This window comes from Triticum dicoccoides, chromosome 6A, assembly GCF_002162155.2.
Source record: "Triticum dicoccoides isolate Atlit2015 ecotype Zavitan chromosome 6A, WEW_v2.0, whole genome shotgun sequence".
Lineage (NCBI taxonomy): Eukaryota > Viridiplantae > Streptophyta > Magnoliopsida > Poales > Poaceae > Triticum > Triticum dicoccoides.
The window spans coordinates 247,517,456-247,538,779 of record NC_041390.1 but is presented as its reverse complement, the minus strand read 5'-3'; positions in this window follow the sequence as shown (position 1 = coordinate 247,538,779).

The following is a 21,324-nucleotide window of genomic DNA, read 5'->3' as shown; positions in this document are numbered from 1 at the left end:
ATATATATATTAATTGTTCATTAGTTCATCATAAAATATATATAATATCATCACATATATGTGATGATACTTAACTACTCCCTCCGTTCCTAAATATTTGTCTTTCCAGAGATTTCAACAAGTGACTACATACGGAACAAAATGAGTTAATCTACACTCTAAAATATGTCTATATACATCAGTGTGTGATAGTCCATTTGAAATCATTAAAGAGACAAATATTTAGGAACAGAGGGAGTACAAGGTACAATGCATAAAATTGAGAATGAACAATACTAAAACTAATAATCCCTCCTATGGGCAGTATTCCGGCAGCCCCTCGCCAGCAGCTCCCTGCTGCGTGGCGTCTACCCAGCACGGAGGGAGCAGTCCGCCCCCTCCACCTCGTAGTGCTTGACATACTGATCTGCCTCTTGCTGTCGGATGAGCGCAAACGATCTTGCCATTTTGTTGGGCGCGCACTGGAGCTCCTCGTCAGTGGCACACTAGACCTTATCGGCCCACCTGCATGCAGCGATGAGGTGCCTAGCACCTTTGACCTTCCTCCGTCTCCTTTTTCCAGGCGACATCATGGGCTTCATAGGCCGCCTGGTACCTGGCTTCCTCCTCCACCATCTCCTTCTTGAATGCCACTTGCCTGGCTTTCTCAGCCGGCGATAACGACTTCCACAGACAAAGATTTTACTGGCCCCAAAACCACTCCAAAGTTTGTGGGTCAGGTGCAACCTCGTCCGACGGTGCGTAGGGGTCCTCCTCGTCACTGCATTTCGACTGAGCGTCCTCGGGGGGCAGCGCGCACTCGTTGGCGTGTGGACAGATTGGTGGTGCCATGGCCAAGATTTGAGAAACAGAGAGAGGAAAAGCAAGGGGAGGATGTAGATGAGAATGTAGGCAGGATGACATGAGCAAGGTAGTATTTATTGGCGGCGGAAATCTAGATCGACGGGAATAGTACAGATGCTGGTTGTCGGAATTTACAAGTACTGTAGTTTGAATTACACACGATTACAACAACAAAAGTCGTGTGTGAACTTAATAGCTGACGATTTCCAATACAGAACCGTGTCTGATTAATAACCTGCGCCACTCACCTTCCAAAGTTCGAGGCGTGAAATAGAGTGCCAATCATGTGGGGCCCAGTTGTCTACCCAGAGCATTACATTTTGTTTTTTGAACACCAGATATTTACATCGTCTGGTCATTTTTTATTTTTTTGTAATTTAAATGCCTTGGCTCTCCATGCATGTGTCCAAGACGTTATGGTTAGCCGACGCATGTAGACGTAGTTCAAATTTGGATTATGGTCATTAATTGACAAGAAAATCACTTAAATGTCTTAAAAAGGTCAAATGACCCCTGAAATTATCCAAGTTTTGACATGATAGTTGTATTACTGCATGTTAACTATAGAATTTTTTTGAAGCCCCTAAGAGGAAGCTAACACTGATTCGTCATCAAACATGCATTGTTCCCTCTCAGAACCACGCGCCTGCTAGTGAGTTGCTCCCGTTTGTGCGGGGTGTGTGTCCAAACTTTTGTCAAACACGCCAATTTTTTACCGCATTATCTTGGTGGCATGACATTACGTCAAGCAAGGTTTCATGTGTTTCTAATCATTTTTTAAGAATTTAAATGGCATGGCACTCCATGCATGTGTCTAGGCTGTGATACCAATATGTTTGAAAATTTCTTCCAATTTACTACACATGGAATTAACTCGCACACAAGTACACAAAAATATGATTTTTTTTCAAACCGTTATGGTTAGCCGTTGTATGTAGATGTAGTTCAAATTTGAATTACGGTCATTAAATGGCTAGAAAATCACATAAATGTCTTTAAAAGGTCATTAAATGATCTGTAGAATTTTTTTGATGCCCATAAGAGGAAGCTATCTCCCGTTCGTCATCAAACATGCATTGTTCCCTCTCGGAACCACGAGACTTCTAGTGAGTTGCTCCGGTTTGTGAGGGCTGTGTGTCCAAACTTTTGTCAAACATGCCAATTTTTTTACCACATCATCTTGTTGGCATGACATTATGTCAAGCAAGGTTTCATGTGTTTCTGATCATTTTTTATTTTTTTGAATTTGAAAGCTATGGCACTCCATGCATGTGTCTAGGCAGTGACACCAATATGTTTGAAAATTCCTTTCAATTTAATGCACATGGAATTAACTTGCACACAAGTACACAAATATGATTTTTGAAACTGTTATGGTTAGCCGTTGCATGTAGATGTAGTTCAAATTTGAATTACCATCATTAAATGGCTAGAATATCACTTAAATGTCTTAACAAGTCAAATGACCCACTGAATTTTCCAAATTTTCAAATGATAGTTGTATTAGTACTATGAATTTTCTCGTACATTTAAAACACCATGCATTGCCACTTTACTCCAAATTCGTCTTTCACACCTAACAAAAAAATATCAACAACATCACACACAGTTATTTTGCAGGAACCGCTTGCGATGAAAATTCATGGGTCTATTTAAGTCTTCCTCCTTAAGCTTCGCTAGCTCGTCTGCTCCAGTGCCGGCAGCCCCCGAATCCATGTATCCTGATCCCCATTCCTGCAAGGGGAAAACTTTGTTTTTGCCACTCTAGTTTTTGCCAACCTTGCTTATGCCACTCTAGAATTTGACATTTTTTGCCACTCTTAGCTTTTGACAATATATCACTTTTGCCATTCTGTGGCAAAAGAAATTTTTTTAGAGTGGCAATTGTGATACATTTCAAAAGCTAAGAGTGGCAATTGTGATACATTTCAAAATTATCGTTTTTTGCCACGGAATGGCATTTCTGATGTATTGTCAAAAGCTAAGAGTGGCAAAAGTGAGATGTTAAATTCTAGAGTGGCATAAACAAAGTTGGCAAAAACTAGAGTGGCAAAAACAAAGTTTTCCTTCCTGCAACCCCTTCTTGCAAAATATGACGCCGTGGAAACACTTTGTGAGGGTACGGTGGCCTTGTCCTCCCCAAGCGCCGCCGCCTATGCCGAATGCGCATCCGCCTACGCCCAGAGTGCCATAGCATACGCATTGAGCGCATCCGCATGCGCCGAGAGGGCGTCTGCGGCAGCCGACAGGGTACCTGCAACAGCCGAGTGCTACCTATTGAGCACTGCGTTGGTTTTCCCTGAAGAGGAAGGGATGATGCAGCAAAGTAGCGTAAGTATTTCCATCAGTTTTTGAGAACCAAGGTATCAATCCAGTAGGAGGCTACGCGCTAGTCCCTCGTACCTACACAAAACAAATAAATCCTCGCAACCAACGCAAATAGGGGTTGTCAATCCCTATAAGGCCACTTACGAGAGTGAGATCTGATAGATATGATAAAGATAATATTTTTGGTATTTTTATGATAAAGATGCAAAGTAAAATAAAGGCAAAGTAAATAGCAAATGAAATAACTAGGTAGTAGGAGATCAATATGATAATGATAGACCCAGGGGCCATAGGTTTCACAAGTGGCTTCGCTCGAGAGAATAAGTATTCTACGGTGGGTGAACAAATTACTGTTGAGCAATTGATAGAATTGAGAATAGTTATGAGAATATCTAGGTATGATAATGTATATAGGCATCACGTCCGAGACAAGTAGACCGACTCCTGCCTGCATCTACTACTATTACTCCACTCATCGACCGCTATCCAACATGCATCTAGAGTATTCAGTTAAAAATAGAGTAACGCCTTAAGCACGATGACATGATGTGGAGGGATAGACTCATGCAATATGAAGAGAACACCATCTTGTTATCCTCAATGGCAACAATACAATACGTGCCTTGCTGCCCCTACCGTCACTGGGAAAGGACACCGCAAGATTGAACCCAAAGCTAAGCACTTCTCCCATTGCAAGAAAGATTAATCTAGTAGGCCAAACTGTGACGCCCCGAGACCGATGTGCCAGGTGTCTTCCAGTTTTTCGCCGTCGTTGCCATGTCATTTGCTTGCGTGTTGCATCTTGTCATGTCATCATGTGCATTGCATCATCATGTTTTCAAAACTTGCATCCGTCCGGGTTCCCCAGTTTCGTCTGTTATCCGTTCTGAGTCCAAACACACTTGCACGCGCCCGCGGCACGTCCGAATATTATTTTAGAAGTGACCGGAAAAATGTTCTCGGAATGGGAAGAAAGTTGGCATGCGGTGCTCTTTTGTTGTTAGTAGGCCGCCTGCCAAGTTTCATCGCATTTGAAGTCCGTTTGACGCCCCAACGGATAAATATAGCGGCAATAGTAGCCGGTCTAACGTCGGACGTTTTCGGTCTCCGGAAACAGTCATCGGGCCTCTCTCTCTTCTCTTCTCTCAGCTCGAGCCCTACTACACAGTCCACTACCTACCGCCAGGTCCAACCTAACCTCTCTCGTCAGCCCACGGCCCTCCTCGCGCGCGCGTCCGAAAATTGTCCGGACCCGACCCGAGCAGTCGTCACCGTCGTGTCCGGATCATCCCCAAACATCTACAAACATCTCCTTTTTCCTCTTTGGACTTCCTAACTATTTATTTCTCGATTGCCCGATTACGATCGGAGGGATCTGATAGCCCCGAACTTAATCCACCTACCATATAAATACGAAAGGTCCAACCCTAAAAATCAGGAACCTTGTCCCATCCTACCTAGCGCTGCCACCACTCCCTCGGGATCCTCCCCGATCCAAAAATTCCCCCTCGTTGTCTTCACCGGATCAACCAGCTCCTCCCGATCCATCCAGCCTCCTCCCCCTGTCAAATGGATCTGCAGCCAGCCCCCGCACGCTCGATCTCTCCCGCAGCCAGCAGGCGCCCGATCCAGGATGGATCGAGGCCACGGCCTCGTCCGCCTATGTCTCCTTCCGCGCTCTCTTTCTTCTTCTTCTTCCCTGCTGTTCCTCACCCCCCTTTTCCCTGCTCTGTTATAGGAACGATGCCGGCCTCCCCAGCTCTCTTCGTCACCGCTGATTTGAGCGGTCGGACCCCTGCTTCGCCTCCCCATGCTTGGGTCCGTGCCCCCGCAAGCCACGTCCGAGGCAGCTACCTCCTCGTGTGCCTGATGCGCGAGTACGACCCCTTGACCTCGCCGACGAGGTCTGCCGCCAAGGACGCCCTGCCATGGCACCGCCATTTCAAGCTTCAAGCCCCGGACGTCAAGTCCTTTTTCATCGCTGCTCGTGGAGCCCCAAGTTCCCTCGTCGCCGTCCTGTGCCTGGAACCGCGCCCCTCCATCGTCTCTTCCTTGACCCAGCTGGTCGCTGCCTCCCTGAGCGCCATCGTGCTCACGACCCAGCCACCTACTCCTCGCAGTCTCCTACAACCTCCCTTTGTCGCGACCCCGTTTCCCTCCTCGAGCCGAAGCTCGCCGCCGCCGATGACAACAACAACAAATTCACCATCGACATCCTCCTCTCCTCCTGTGCGTGCGTCTACTCGACCCCAGCACCCTGATCTAGACCTGCTGCTGGGCTGCCGGTGACCTAGGCGAAGAGCAGATGAGGGCCGCCTCTCTCCTTCCTCGTGCTCTCCCTCCATCCAGTTTCTTTCTCTGTCTCTCTCTGATTTTATCCTCTGTCTTTTCTTCAGGCAACAGTTCCTCCATGGCCTTGTACCAAGTTCCGCCGCTTAGGGATCTGATCTGCGCCTCTCCTAGCCGGATCTCGACTCAGGTGACTCCTTGTGCTCCATTCCCGTCGTTCTTGGTGTACCCCGCGATCTCCTCGACTGCTATCACTGGCAAATTCCTGTCCAGTCACGCCTTAACCAAGTGCAGAAGAACGGGCGTTCCCCCGTGCGTGACCTCGTGCCGCTCGTCCGCATGGGCCTCTTGCCCGCAAGCGAGGCCCAGCTGAGCACCCCCTGTCAGCCTCCCTCCTACCACCGAACCGGGCCGAGCCCATGGTGAGAGCAGATCCAGCCCGAACTCCCCTGCACTGTTGGGCCGCATAAGTTTCTGCCCGCATGTGTTTTTTTCAGCATCTGCGAATTTGTTCTTTTTATCCAGTTAAACAGATTTGCAAAAAACCCTCATACTTCATGCATTTAATAACTTATCAACCGTGCAACGGATTAAAATAAGTTATATATGAAACTTGCTTAGAATTTTGTGTAGATTAATAATTTGCCACTTTCATCTATGTTTGAGATGTTTAAAATGTTGTTTGTTTAAATTTGCTCCTATGTCATGCTAAATGCTTTAATTCATAACTAAATAACCGTAGCTCCGAATTAAATAATCTTTATATGTAAATGGGGTAGAATTTTGCCTAGTTTAACATGGTGACATTGCTTTGCATGCTAAAAAACTCTAAAATATGATTTAGTGCAGAACAGGACCTAACATAATATATGCACATGAGGAGTTTCCGGACTTGTTGTTCGTTGGTTCCGGCCTCATTTAAACTTGACTAGATAGGTAGTTTTACTTTGCTTCACCCTCTTGCCATGTTAATCAACATTTAATCTTGTTGGGTACATAAACGAGATCGAACTAAATAATTTGAATGTGGTGTTCCGTCAATATGCAACTCGTTGCTATTGAGCTCCACTTAACTTGTAGTTGTGTTTGTGCATTTTGCCATGCCATGTATCATTAAACCGGACATGCATCATACTTCGTTGTGCATCATGCCATGTTTATGTGATGGTTCTTTTACTATGTTGTTTTCTCCTTTCCGGTGTTGCTTCTTCGGGTTGGTTCCGATAACATCGTGTTGTGAGGATTCGTTCGACTGTCCGTTTGTCTTCTCCATGGACTCGTTCTTCTTACTTGCGGGATTTCAGGCAAGATGACCATACCCTTGAAATCACTTCTATCTTTGCTTGCTAGTTGCTCGCTCTTTTGCTATGCCTATGCTGCGATACCTACCACTTGCTTATCATGCCTCCCATATTGTTGAACCAAGCCTCTAACCCACCTTGTCCTAGCAAACCGTTGTTTGGCTATGTTACCGCTTTGCTCAGCCCCTCTTATAGCGTTGTTAGTTGCAGGTGAAGATTGGAGCTTGTTCCATGTTTGGAACATGGATATTTGTTGGGATATCACAATATCTCTTATTTAATTAATGCATCTATATACTTGGTAAAGGGTGGAAGGCTCGGCCTTATGCCTGGTGTTTTGTTCCACTCTTGCCGCCCTTGTTTCCGTCATATCGGTGTTATGTTCCCGGATTTTGCGTTCCTTACGCGGTTGGGTTATAATGGGAACCCCTTGACAGTTCGCCTTGAATAAAACTCCTCCAACAAGGCCCAACATTGGTTTTACCATTCGCCACCTAGCCTGTTCTTTCCCTTGGGTTCTGCAGACTCAAGGGTCATCTTTATTTAAACCCCCGGGCCAGTGCTCCTCTGAGTGTTGGTCCAACCTGTCAGCTGCCAGTGGCCACCATGGGCAACTCTGGGTTGGCCTACCGGAACCTTGGACAATCCGGTGTGCCCTGAGAAAGAGATATGTGCAGCTCCTATCGGGATTTGTCGGCACATTCGGATGGCTTTGCTGGTCTTGTTTTACCATTGTAGAAATGTCTTGTAACCGGGATTCCGAGTCTGATCGGGTCTTCCCGCTAGAAGGAATATCCTTCGTTGACCGTGAGAGCTTGTGATGGGCTAAGTTGGGACACCCCTGCAGGGATTTGAACTTTCGAAAGCCGTGCCCGCGGTTATGGGCAGATGAGCTCCACTTAACTTGTAGTTTTGTTTGTGCATTTTGCCATGCCATGTATCATTAAACCGGACATGCATCATACTTCGTTGTGCATCATGCCATGTTTATGTGATGGTTCTTTTACTATGTTGTTTGCTCCTTTCCGGTGTTGCTTCTTCGGGTTGGTTCCGATAACGTCGTGTTGTGAGGATTCGTTCGACTGTCCGTTTGTCTTCTTCATGGACTCGTTCTTCTTACTTGCGGGATTTCAGGCAAGATAACCATACCCTTGAAATCACTTCTATCTTTGCTTGCTAGTTGCTCGCTCTTTTGCTATGCCTATGCTGCGATACCTACCACTTGCTTATCATGCCTCCCATATTGTTGAACCAAGCCTCTAACCCACCTTGTCCTAGCAAACCGTTGTTTGGCTATGTTACCGCTTTTCTCAGCCCCTCTTATAGCGTTGTTAGTTGCAGGTGAAGATTGGAGCTTGTTCCATGTTTGGAACATGGATATTTGTTGGGATATCACAGTATCTCTTATTTAATTAATGCATCTATATACTTGGTAAAGGGTGGAAGGCTCGGCCTTATGCCTGGTGTTTTGTTCCACTCTTGCCGCCCTAGTTTCCGTCATATCGGTGTTATGTTCCCAGATTTTTCGTTCCTTACGCGGTTGGGTTATAATGGGAACCCCTTGACAGTTCGCCTTGAATAACACTCCTCCAGCAAGGCCCAACATTGGTTTTACCATTCGCCACCTAGCCTTTTCTTTCCCTTGGGTTCTGCAGACTCAAGGGTCATCTTTATTTAAACCCCCGGGCCAGTGCTCCTCTGAGTGTTGGTCCAACCTGTCAGCTGCCGGTGGCCACCATGGGCAACTCTGGGTTGGCCTACCGGAACCTTGGACAATCCGGTGTGCCCTAAGAAAGAGATATGTGCAGCTCCTATCGGGATTTGTCGGCACATTCGGATGGCTTTGCTGGTCTTTTTTTACCATTGTCGAAATGTCTTGTAACCGGGATTCCGAGTCTGATCGGGTCTTCCCGCTAGAAGGAATATCCTTCGTTGACCGTGAGAGCTTGTGATGGGCTAAGTTGGGACACCCCTGCAGGGATTTGAACTTTCGAAAGCCATGCCCGCGATTATGGGCAGATGGGAATTTGTTAATGTTCGGTTGTAGAAAACCTGAAGTTTATCTTAATTAAAATACATCAACCGCGTGCGTAACCATGATGGTCTCTTCTCGGCGGAGTCCGGGAAGTGAACACGGTGTTGGAGTTATGCTTAACGTAGGTTGTTCTAGGATCACTTCTTGATCATAGTTTCTAGAACGTGCTTTGCCTTCTCTTCTCGCTCTCATTTGCGTATGTTAGCCACCATATATGCTAGTAGCTTGCTGCAGCTCCACTTCATACCTTTTACCTTACCTATAAGCTTAAATAGTCTTGATTGCGAGGGTGTGAGATTGCTGAGTCCCCGTGACTGACAGATACTTCCAAAACTAGTTTGCAGGTGCCGTTGAACCGTGCAGATGACGCAACCAAGCTCAAGGAGGAGCCTCGATGAAGATCTTGTCCTTTGTGTTGTTTCGTTCTTGTTGTTCAGTAGTGGGGCCCAGTTGGGGTCGATCGGGGATCTGTGTAGCATTTGAGGTAGTCTTCTTTTATTTTGGTGCCGTAGTCGGACCTTGATTGTATCTGGATGATGTAATGCTTTATTCATGTAATTGTGTAAAGTGGCGATTGTAAGCCAACTATGTATCGCTTTCCCTTACGTATTACATGGGTTGCATGAAGATTACCTCACTTGCGACATTGCTTTCAATGCAGTTATGCCTCTAAGTTGTGCTTCGACACGTGGGAGATATAGCCGCATCGATGGTGTTACAAGTTGGTATCAGAGCCATCCCCGACCTTAGGAGCCCCCTGCTTGATCGAATAGCTGGCGTTGTTGAGTCTAGAAAAAAATGTTTTGAGTCATTTAGGAATTATATATATCGGAGAGTTAGGACTTCTTTTTTCTTCTCGGTCCCTTCGTCGCTCTGGTGAGGTATCCTGACGTAGAGTTTTGACTCTTCTCTTCTCAAATTTCACTACAAAAATTTAGGTTCACGCGGGTATCTTGGAATCGTTCCGATGGTTTTGTGACGAGAACATTGTTCTTGGTCCCTCCTGACATTTAGGGGTTGTGGCAGTGTCCTGGGGAGTTGAGCTCTGAGGTGTTGTCGTGACAATTTTATTGTTGCAGTTCTGGAATACCTGAGTTTAGTTTCGCCGACATCGAAAATCTCTTTTATGCAGTTGTTGGTGAGATAACCTCGACGCCACCCAGTACTGGGGCGGGAGTTTGGGAGTATTGCCATAACTTGTATAACGGATGCATTTCGAAGGTTGAGGTAGATGATTTCCGAAGGTTTCTTGGTTATATGTTGAAGGATGGATACAGCTGGATGTAGCATTTGTTAGTTTGGGTGAGATATTATGCTTCCCCTGTATCCCCAACACCTGATTGCATAACCGCAAAATTTCGGGAGTTTATAAGTGGGAATTCAAGTAGCTCTTAGGATATCTTTCCGTCAGATGTATGATATGAAATTGGGGTTCGACGTCTAGTGGTCCGCCTATTCACGGTTGGTTTTACAGTGGTCTCGTTGTGTCTTAGAGAGTCCTTGGCTATGCTGACTCGTGGACGATTCGTATGTCATGTGCACTGCCTTGTACATGATGGTGTTGTACGATCGAGCCCGTGTAGGCCCCACCATGAAAAGTTTGGACGAAATCTCTATCATATGTTTGTTCCGGCTTATTCTGCAAGCCAATCCTTTGTTTTTTTCTCAGTTGTGGTATTCGAGTTGCTTCAATGCAAATGTTGATTCCATACCTTTCCTAAATGGTGTTCTCATACTCCTATGTGGATACTAATCCTTCATGATAATCGAGATTGTCATGTCAATCCTCTTCGACCGGCGTGTCTCTCTTCAAGTGGATCCGATCATTTCAACATTCACAAGATCATTTATCAGTTCTTCTCAACGGTGCTCATTTCATCCGTCCCAAGATGCCTTTGTTTTTCCCACCCTCCCACCCTTTTTATTCAAGGACTCATATTTCCTAATCAACTATCATGTTATTGATGAGAAGTCTCTCCATTCTTTTCCGTCCATGTTCTTATCTGGCGATTCTCTTGAAGATGCTCCACTAGTTCATCATTCTTCTTTCTTTCCTCTTCAGTGGATTTAATTCAAGCTTTGTTGATCATATCCCTTTTTCCTCGTTTCAAATACCTTCTCATACCAGTGCACCTCATAATAATTCACTTCTCGCTATTCATTTGTTCGGGAGTGCTGAAGATATCTCAGAAGGCTCATCTTGTCTTTCAAGATCAGTTCAACCTATTTCGAGGTTGTTATCTCATTCTAGCCATTTAAATCTTACTGGTGCATTCTCTCTTTTAAATCGTTCTACGGTGTTTCTTTTGAGTGGGCCCTAACCCACAGGTCTTTTCCCAGGATCTTACCTGACTCTTCTTATTCTCCCGGAGCTTTTCAAATTCATCTCAAAATTTGACGCAAGAATGAATCTTCATCAGTCAGATGTACTTCTCCAAGATCTGTCAAATTCTTTTCATCACTTGCTCAACCTCTTCGTTTTGATTCCTCCAGAGTGTCTAAATAATTCATGGTGGTGTTTCTCGTCGCCATTTTCTGCTTTTGAAGACCGAAGAGGAGTTTTTCCTCCATATCTTATCCATTCTCTCGGAGACTCGTGGTTCTAGCTTCATGCCATCCTCTCATAATTGTTTTCGATTGTGATAATTCTTTTCACCCATCCGGAGAATTTCATGAGTTGTTTCCATTTCTTTCCTCCGAAGGTCATCTTTTCAAATATTATTCATTCTAGCTTTCAGCTCTCGTTATCCAATCCTTACCGGTGCATCGTTCAAGTATTCTCTAATCAGTTCTTGATCTCTTCGTTCTTTTGTATCTAAAATCTCTTAAGCATCTTCGTTTATTTTCTAATCCTTCCTGGTGTTTCTTCATGTTTTATTCATTCTTTTTTCAATTCTTACGGTCGTTCGTTCAAGAGTTCCTCTTCCTTCATTTATCATATCAATTTATTCGATGTTCCAATCCTACCGGCGGTTCCTTGAAGACATTCTCAAGTTTATGTTATATCTCTCTTAATATTTTCTACGAGAATAAGTTGTATGCAATCCGTTTGCTCGCCATCAATTTAATTGGTGAAGGAGGAGCATAACATAATTCTTATTCTTGATTCACCCAGATGATTAATTCCTTATTCCGGAGGTTCATCAAATTCCTGATTTCAATTGTTCATCTTCTCTTTTCCCGGAGTTCCAATCTTTTTCAACTATTTCACCACGGAGATTCATCTAAATCGGTACAAGGATTCACCTTGTGTTTTCAACTTCCTTTTCTTTTCGTCATCCTTTTGTTTACCGGAGTTCTTCATGGAGACTCTACATGATGGTTCATCAAGGATTTATTTCCTTTTCGAAGTGTTCATCGAGATTCTTTTCAGTGGAACTCAAGCATTCTTCTTCTTGCTATCCGGAGTGCAATTCTTTCTTCCATATCGTTGGAGGTGGTATTATGTCATTCTTGATAATTTGAGTTCATGTTTCATGATTCACATGTTGTTAAGAATGAGATATTTTAAATCCATTAATCTCGTCATTGGAGTTATCTTGGGTTATATTTCACCTTAAACCTTCCCTAAGGATTGTTGCTATTTATGGTGCTTATAAAGGACCCAAGTTCTTCTTTATCCTCCCGGTGAAATACGTTCTCGTCTCCTTGGTCATACCAATCCAATTCTTTTTCCCGTGAGTGGCAGGTTGTCACCTCATAATTTGAGATGTATCCCATAAGACCATTTAAAGCTTATTCTTTTCGTTTTTGGTTTTTGCAAGAATTCCGTTCGAACCTTCTCCTAAAGATGCTTTTTCAAGCTCATTTGAGGTAGAACATGTTGTTTTTCTTCTCCGTTCTTTTCTTTGCATTCTTTCATTCCTTCCGGAGGCATTGTGATGTTGCTCTTTTTCTGTCATCATCTCGAATCATGAAGATCATGATCTTTTCATGCTTATCCTATTTAACCTGAGTGTTGTGACCTTTTTGCTCAAGTTCTTTTCGCCTTATCAAGCCTTGCACCTCTTTTCAACCGGAGTGCTGTCTGAGATCTTTCTTACCCCTTGTTCCATTCATTCAATAGTTCCGGAGGCAGTGTGTCGTGTTTTCATTCAAGTATCTTCTCATCTTATCAAGTTCTTATTCAATTCTTTTTCTTCTCAACCGGAGTGCTGCCCAAAGTTGTTTCTTCCTTGTTCCTCTTTTATAACGGAGTGTTTTCAACTTTGTTCATCTCCGTTGTATTTTTTCTCGAAATGGCTTAACCTTTTCAAGGTCCTTTTGTTTCACTCATTTGTCAAAGAAGCAACTTTGTTTTACCTCTTCTCTTTCTCTTCCGTTTTCTCTTCGGTGCCATTCTAGATCTCGGGACGAGATCCTCTCGTAGTGGTGGAGTGTTGTGATGCCCCAAGACCGATGTGCCAGGTGTCTTCCAGTTTTTCGCCATCGTTGCCATGTCATTTGCTTGCATGTTGCATCTTGTCATGTCATCATGTGCATTGCATCATCATGTTTTCAAAACTTGCATCCATCCGGGTTCCCCAGTTTCATCCGTTGTCCGTTCTGAGTCCAGACACACTTGCACGCGCCCACGGCACGTCTGAATATTATTTTAGAAGTGGCCCGAAAAATGTTCTTGGAATGGGATGAAAGTTGGCGTGCGGTGTTGTTTTGTTGTTAGTAGGCCGCCTGCCAAGTTTCATCGCATTCGGAGTCCATTTGACGCCCCAACGGATAAATATAGCGGCAATAGTAGCTGGTCTAACGTCGGGCGTTTTCGGTCGTTTTCGGTCTCCGGAAACAGTCGCCGGGCCTCTCTCTCTTCTCTTCTCTCAGCTCGAGCCCTTCTGCACAGTCCATTACCTACCGCCAGGTCCAACCTAACCTCTCTCGTCAGCCCGCGGCCCTCCTCGCGCGCGCGTCCAAAACTTGTCCCGGACCCGACCCGAGCAGTCGTCACCGTCGTGTCCGTATCATCCCCAAACATCTACAAACATCTCCTTTTTCCTTTTTGGACTTCCTAACTATTTATTTCTCGATCGCCCAATTACGATTGGAGGGATCCGATAGCCCCCAACTTAATCCACCTGCCATATAAATACCCAAGGTCCAACCCTAAAAATCAGGAACCTTGTCCCATCCTACCTAGCACCGCCGCCACTCCCTCGGGATCCTCCCCGATCCAAAAATTCCCCCTTGTTGTCTTCACCGGATCAACCAGCTCCTCACGATCCATCCAGCCTCCTCCCCCTGTCAAATGGATCCGCTGCCAGCCCCCCCACGCTCGATCTCTCCCGCAGCCAGCCGGCGCCCGATCCAGGATGGATCGAGACCACGGCCCCGTCCGCCTATGTCTCCTTCCGTGCTCTCTTTCTTCTTCTTCTTCCCTGCTGTTCCTCACCCCCTTTTCCCCTGCTCTGTTATAGGAACGACGCCGGCCTCCCCGGCTCTCTTCGTCATCACCGATTTGAGCGGTCGGACCCCTGCTTCACCTCCCCATGCTTGGGTCCGTGCCCCCGCAAGCCACGTCCGAGGCAGCTACCTCCTCGCGTGCCTGATGCGCGAGTACGACCCCTTGACCTCGCCGACAAGGTCTGCCGCCAAGGACGCCCTGCCATGGCGCCACCATTTCAAGCTTCAAGCCCCGGACGTCAAGTCCTTTTTCATCGCTGCAAGTGGAGCCCCAAGTTCCCTCGTCGCCGTCCTGTGCCTGGAACCGCGCCCCTCCGTCGTCTCTTCCTCGACCCAGCTGGCCGCTGCCTCCCTGAGCGCCGCCGTGCTCACGACCCAGCCACCTCACCCTCCTTGCAGTCTCCTACAACCTCCCTTTGTCACGACCCCGTTTCCCTCCTCGAGCCGAAGCTCGCCGCCGCCAACGACAACAATAGCAAATTCGTCGTCGACCTCCTCCTCTCCTCCTGTGCGTGCGTCTACTCGACCCCGGCACCCCGATCCAGACCTGCTGCTGGGCTGCCGGCGACCTAGGTGAAGAGCAGATGAGGGCCGCCTCTCTCCTTCCTCGTGCTCTCCCTCCCTCCAGTTTCTTTCTCTGTCTCTCTCTAATTTTCTCCTCTATCTTTTCTTCAGGCAACAGTTCCTCCATGGCCTTGTACCAAGTTCCGCCGCTCAGGGATCTGATCTGCGCCTCTCCTATCGCCGGCAAATCCCTGTCCGGTCATGCCTTGACCAAGTGCAGAAGAACGGGCGTTCACCCGTGTGTGACCTCGTGCCGCTCGTCCGCGTGGGGCTCCTACCCGCAAGCGAGGCCCAGCTGAGCACCCCCTGCCGGCCTCTCTCCTACCACCGAACCGGGCCGAGCCCATGGTGAGAGCAGATCCAGCCCGAGCTCCCCTGCACTGTTGGGCCGCCTAAGTTTCTGCCCGCATGTGTTTTTTTCAGCGTCTGTGAATTTGTTCTTTTATCCAGGTAAATAGATTTGCAGAAAAACCCTCATACTTCATGCATTTAATAACTTCTCAACCGTGCAATGGATTAAAATAAGTTATATATGAAACTTGCTTAGAATTTTGTGTAGATTAATAATTTGGCACCTTCATCTATGTTTGAGATGTTTAAAATGCTGTTTGTTTAAATTTGCTCCTATGTCATGCTAAATGCTTTAATTCATAACTAAATAACCGTAGCTCCGAATTAAATAATCTTTATATAAATGGGGTAGAATTTTGCCTAGTTTAACATGGTGACATTGCTTTGCATGTTAAACAACTCTAAAATATGGTTTAGGGCAGAACAGGACCTAACCTAATATATGCACATGAGGAGTTTCTGGACTTGTTGTTCGTTGGTTCCGGCCTCATTTAAACTTGACTAGATAGGTAGTTTTACTTTGCTTCACCCTCTTGCCATGTTAATCAACATTTAATCTTGTTGGGTACATAAACGAGATCGAACTAAATAATTTGAATGTGGTGTTCCGTCAATATGCAACTCGTTGCTTATTGAGCTCCACTTAACTTGTAGTTTTGTTTGTGCATTTTGCCATGCCATGTATCATTAAACCGGACATGCATCATACTTGGTTGTGCATCATGCCATGTTTATGTGATGGTTGTTTTACTATGTTGTTTGCTCCTTTCTGGTGTTGCTTCTTCGGGTTGGTTCCGATAACGTCGTGTTGTGAGGATTCGTTCAACTACGTCCGTTTGTCTTCTTCATGGACTCGTTATTCTTCCTTGCAGGATTTCAGGCAAGATGACCATACCCTTGAAATCACTTCTATCTTTGCTTGCTAGTTGCTCGCTCTTTTGCTATGCCTATGCTGCAATACCTACCACTTGCTTATCATGCCTCCCATATTGTTGAACCAAGCCTCTAACCCACCTTGTCCTAGCAAACCGTTAGTTGCAGGTGAAGATTGGAGCTTGTTCCATGTTCGGAACATGGATATTTGTTGGGATATCACAATATCTCTTATTTAATTAATGCATCTATATACATGGTAAAGGGTGGAAGGCTTGGCCTTATGCCTGGTGTTTTGTTCCACTCTTGCCGCCCTTGTTTCCGTCATATCGGTGTTATGTTCCTGGATTTTGCGTTCCTTACGTGGTTGGGTTATAATGGGAACCCCTTGACAGTTCGCCTTGAATAAAACTCCTCCAGCAAGGCCCAACATTGGTTTTACCATTCGCCACCTAGCCTTTTCTTTCGCTTGGATTCTGCAGACTCAAGGGTCATCTTTATTTAAACCCCCGGGCCAGTGCTCCTTTGAGTGTTGGTCCAACCTGTCAGCTGCCGGTGGCCTCCAGGGGCAACTCTGGGCTGGCTTACCGGAACCTTCGACAATCCGGTGTGCCCTGAGAAAGATATATGTGCAGCTCCTATCGGGATTTGTTGGCACATTCGGGTGGCTTTGCTGGTCTTGTTTTACCATTGTCGAAATGTCTTGTAACCGGGATTCCGAGTCTGATCGGGTCTTCCCGCTAGAAGGAATATCCTTCGTTGACCGTGAGAGCTTGTGATGGGCTAAGTTGGGACACCCCTACAGGGATTTGAACTTTCGAAAGCCGTGCCCGCGGTTATGGGCAGATGGGAATTTGTTAATGTCCGGTTGTAGAAAACCTGAAGTTGACCTTAATTAAAATACATCAACCGCGTGTGTAACCGTGATGGTCTCTTCTCGGTGGAGTCCGGGAAGTGAACACGATGTTGGAGTTATGCTTGATGTAGGTTGTTCTAGGATCACTTCTTGATCATAGTTTCTCGAACGTGCTTGGCCTTCTCTTCTTGCTCTCATTTGCGTATGCTAGCCACCATATATGCTAGTCGCTTGCTGCAGCTCCACTTCATACCTTTTACCTTACCTATAAGCTTAAATAGTCTTGATCGTGAGGGTGTGACATTGCTGAGTCCCCATGACTCACAGATACTTCCAAAACCAGTTTGCAGGTGCCGTTGAACCGTGCAGATGACGCAACCAAGCTCAAGAGGAGCCTAAGCTCAAGAGGAGCCTTGATGAAGATCTTGTCCTTTGTGTTGTTTCATTCTTTTTGTTCAGTAGTGGGGCCCATTTGGGGTCGATCAGGGATCTGTGTAGCATTTGAGGTAGTCTTCTTTTATTTTGGTTCCGTAGTCAGACCTTGATTGTATCTGGATGATGTAATGCTTTATTCATGTAATTGTGTGAAGTTGCGATTGTAAGCCAACTATGTATCGCTTTCCCTTACGTATTACATGGGTTGTGTGAAGATTACCTCACTTGCGACATTGCTTTCAATGCGTTTATGCCTCTAAGTCGTGCTTCGACACGTGGGAGATATAGCCGCATCGAGGGCGTTACACAAACCAAACTGATAATTCGAAGAGACTTGCAAAGATAACCAATCATACATAAAAGAATTCAGAGAAGATTCAAATATTATTCATAGATAAACTTGATCATAAACCCACAATTCATCGGTCTCAAAAACACACGCAAAAAGAAGATTACATCGAATACTTCTCCACAAGAGAGGGGGAGAACATTGTATTGAGATCCAAAAAGAGAGAAGAAGCCATCTAGCTAATAACTATGGACCCGTAGGTCTGAGGTAAACTACTCACACTTCATCGGAGAGGCTATGGTGTTGATGTAGAATCCCTCCGTGATCGATGCCCCCTCCGGCGGAGCTCCGGAACAGGCCCCAAGATGGGATCTCGTGGATACAGAAAGTTACGGCGGTGGAATTAGGGTTTTGGCTCTGTATCTGATTGTTTGGGGGTACGTAGGTATATATAGGAGGAAGGAGTATGTCGGTGGAGCAACAGGTGGCCCATGAGGGTGGAGGGTGCGCCTGGGGTAGGTAGGCGCGCCCCCTACCTCGTGGCCTCCTCTCTTGTGCCTTGACGTAGGGTCCTAGTCTCCTGGGTCTTGTTCATTGACAAAATCACGTTCCCGAAGGTTTTATTCCGTTTTTACTCCGTTTGATATTCCTTTTCTTCGAAACCCTAAAACAGGCAAAAAAACAACAATTCTGGGCTGGGCCTCTGGTTATTAGGTTAGTCCCAAAAATAATATAAAAGTAAATAATAAAGCCCAATAATGTCCAAAACAGTAGATAATATAGCATGGAGCAATCAAAAATTATAGATACGTTGGAGACGTATCAAGCATCCCCAAGCTTAATTACTACTCGTCCTCGAGTAGGTAAATGATAAAAACAGAATTTTTGATGCAGAGTGCTACTTGGCATAATTTTAATGTAATTCTTCTTAATTGTGGTGTGAATATTCAGATCCGAAAGATTCAAGACAAAAGTTCATATTGACATAAAAATAATAATACTTCAAGCATACTAACTAAGCAATTATGTCTTCTCAAAATAACATGGCCAAAGAAAGTTCATCCCTACAAAATCATATGGTTTAGTCATGTTTCATTTTCGTCACACAAGAATGCTCTCATCATGCACAACCCCGATTACAAGCCAAGCAATTGTTTCATACTTTAGTAATCTCAAACCTATAAACTTTCACGCAATATATGAGTGCGAGCCATGGACATAGCACTATGGGTGGAATAGAATATAATGAGGGGGTTTATGTGGAGAAGACAAAAAAGGAGAAAGTCTCACATCAACGAGGCTAATCAATGGGCTATGGAGATGCCCACCGATTGATGTTAATGCAAGGAGTAGGGATTGCCATGCAACGGATGCAATAGAGCTATAAATGTATGAAAGCTCAACAAAAGAAACTAGTGGGTGTGCATCCAACTTGCTTGCTCACGAAGACCTAGGGAACTTGAGGAGGCCCATTGTTGGAATATACAATCCAAGTTATATAATGAAAAATTTCCACTAGTATATGAAAGTGACAAAATAAGAGACTCTCTAACATGAAGATTAAGGTGCTACTTTGAAGCACAAGTATGGCAAAGGATAGTAACATTGTCCCATTTCTCTTTTTCTCTCATTTTTTGGACTTCTCTTTTTTTGGCCTTTTTTTTATTCCTCACTTGGGACAATGCTCTAGAAAATGATGATCATCACACATCTATTTATTTACAACTCGATACTAGAACAAAAGATGACTCTATATGAATCCCTCCGACGGTGTACCGAGATATGCAATGGACCAAGAGTGACATGTATGAAAGAATTATGAAAGGTGGCTTTGCCACGAATACTATGTGAACTACATGATCATGCTAAGCAATGTGACAATAATGAATGTGTCATGTTGAACGGAATGATGGAAAGTTGCATGGCAATATATCTCGGAATGGCTATGGAATTGCCATAATAGGTAGGTATGGTGGATGTTTTGAGGAAGATATAAGGAGGTTTATGTGTGAAAGAGCGTATCATATCACGGGGTTTGGATGCACCGGCGATGTTTGCGCCCACACTCAATGTGAGAAAGGGAAATGCACGGTACTGAAGAGGCTAGCAAGGATGGAAGGGTGAGAGTGTGTATAATCCATGGACTCAACATTAGTAATAAAGAACTCACATACTTATTGCAAAAATCTACAAGTCATCAAAAACCTAGGGGGATAGATTGGTAGGAAAAGACCATCGCTCGTCCCCGACCGCCACTCATAAGGAAGACAATCAAATAACACCTCATGTTTCAAATTTGTTGCATAACGCTTACCATACGTGCATGCTACGGGACTTGCAAACTTCAACACTAGTATTTCTCAATTTCACAACTACTCAACTAGCACGACTTTGATATTATTACCTCCATATCTCAAAACTGTCATCAAGCATCAAACTTCTATTAGTATTCAAAACACTCTTAAGAAAATTTTACTAACTTTGAATACCAAGCATATTAGGATTTTAAGAAAATTACCATGCTATTAAGACTCTCAAAATAATCTAAGTGAAGCATGAGAGATCAATAGTTTCTATAAAATAAATCCACCACCGTGCTCTAAAAGATATAAGTGAAGTACTAGAGCAAAATTATATAACTCAAAAGATATAAGTGAAGCACATAGAGTATTCTAACAAATTCCAAATCATGTATGCCTCTATAAAAAGGTGTGTACAGCAAGGATGATTGTGGTAAACTAACAAGCAAAGACTCAAATCATACAAGACGCTCCAAGGAAAACACATATCATGTGGCGAATAAAAATATAGCTCCAAGTAAAGTTACCGATAGAAGTAGACGAAAGATGGGATGCCTTCCGGGGCATCCCCAAGCTTTGGCTTTTACGTGTCCTTAGATTATATTGGGGGTGACATGGGCATCCCCAAGCTTAGGCTCTTGACACTCCTTGTTCCATAATCCGTCAAATCTTTACCCAAAACATGAAAACTTCACAACACAAAACTTGAAGTAGAAAATCTCGTGAGCTCCATTAGCAAAAGAAAACAAAAGACCAGTTCAAGGTACTGTAATGAACTCATTATTTATTTATATTGGTGTTATAACTACTGTATTCCAACTTCTCTATGGTTTATAAACTATTTTACTAGCCATAGATTCATCAAAATAAGCAAACAACACACGAAAAACAGAATCTGTCAAAAACAGAACAGTCTGTAGTAATATGTAGCTAGCGCAAGATATGGAACCCCAAAAATTCTAAAATAAATTGCTGGACGTGAGGAACTTATCTATTAATCATCTTAAAAAGAATTAACTAAATAGCACTTACCAAATAAAAATGGAAGCAGTTCTCGTGAGCGCTAAAGTTTCTGTTTTTTTACAGCAAGTTCAACAAGACATTCCCCAAGTCTTCCCAACGGTTCTACTTGGCACAAACACTAATTAAACACAAAAAACACAACCAAAACAAAGGCTAGATTAATTATTTATTACTAAACAGGAGCAAAAATCAAGGAATAAAAATAAAATTGGGTTGCCTCCCAACAAGCGCTATCGTTTAACGCCCCTAGCTAGGCATAACAAGCAAGCATAGATCTAGGTATTGCCATCTTTGGTAGGACATCCATAAGTGGCTCTCATAATAGATTCATAATGTAATTTAATTTTATTTCTAGGAAAGTGTTCCATTCCTTTCCTTAATGGAAATTGTATTCTAATATTTCTGTAATGCCCCGAGACCGATGTGCCAGGTGTCTTTCTGTT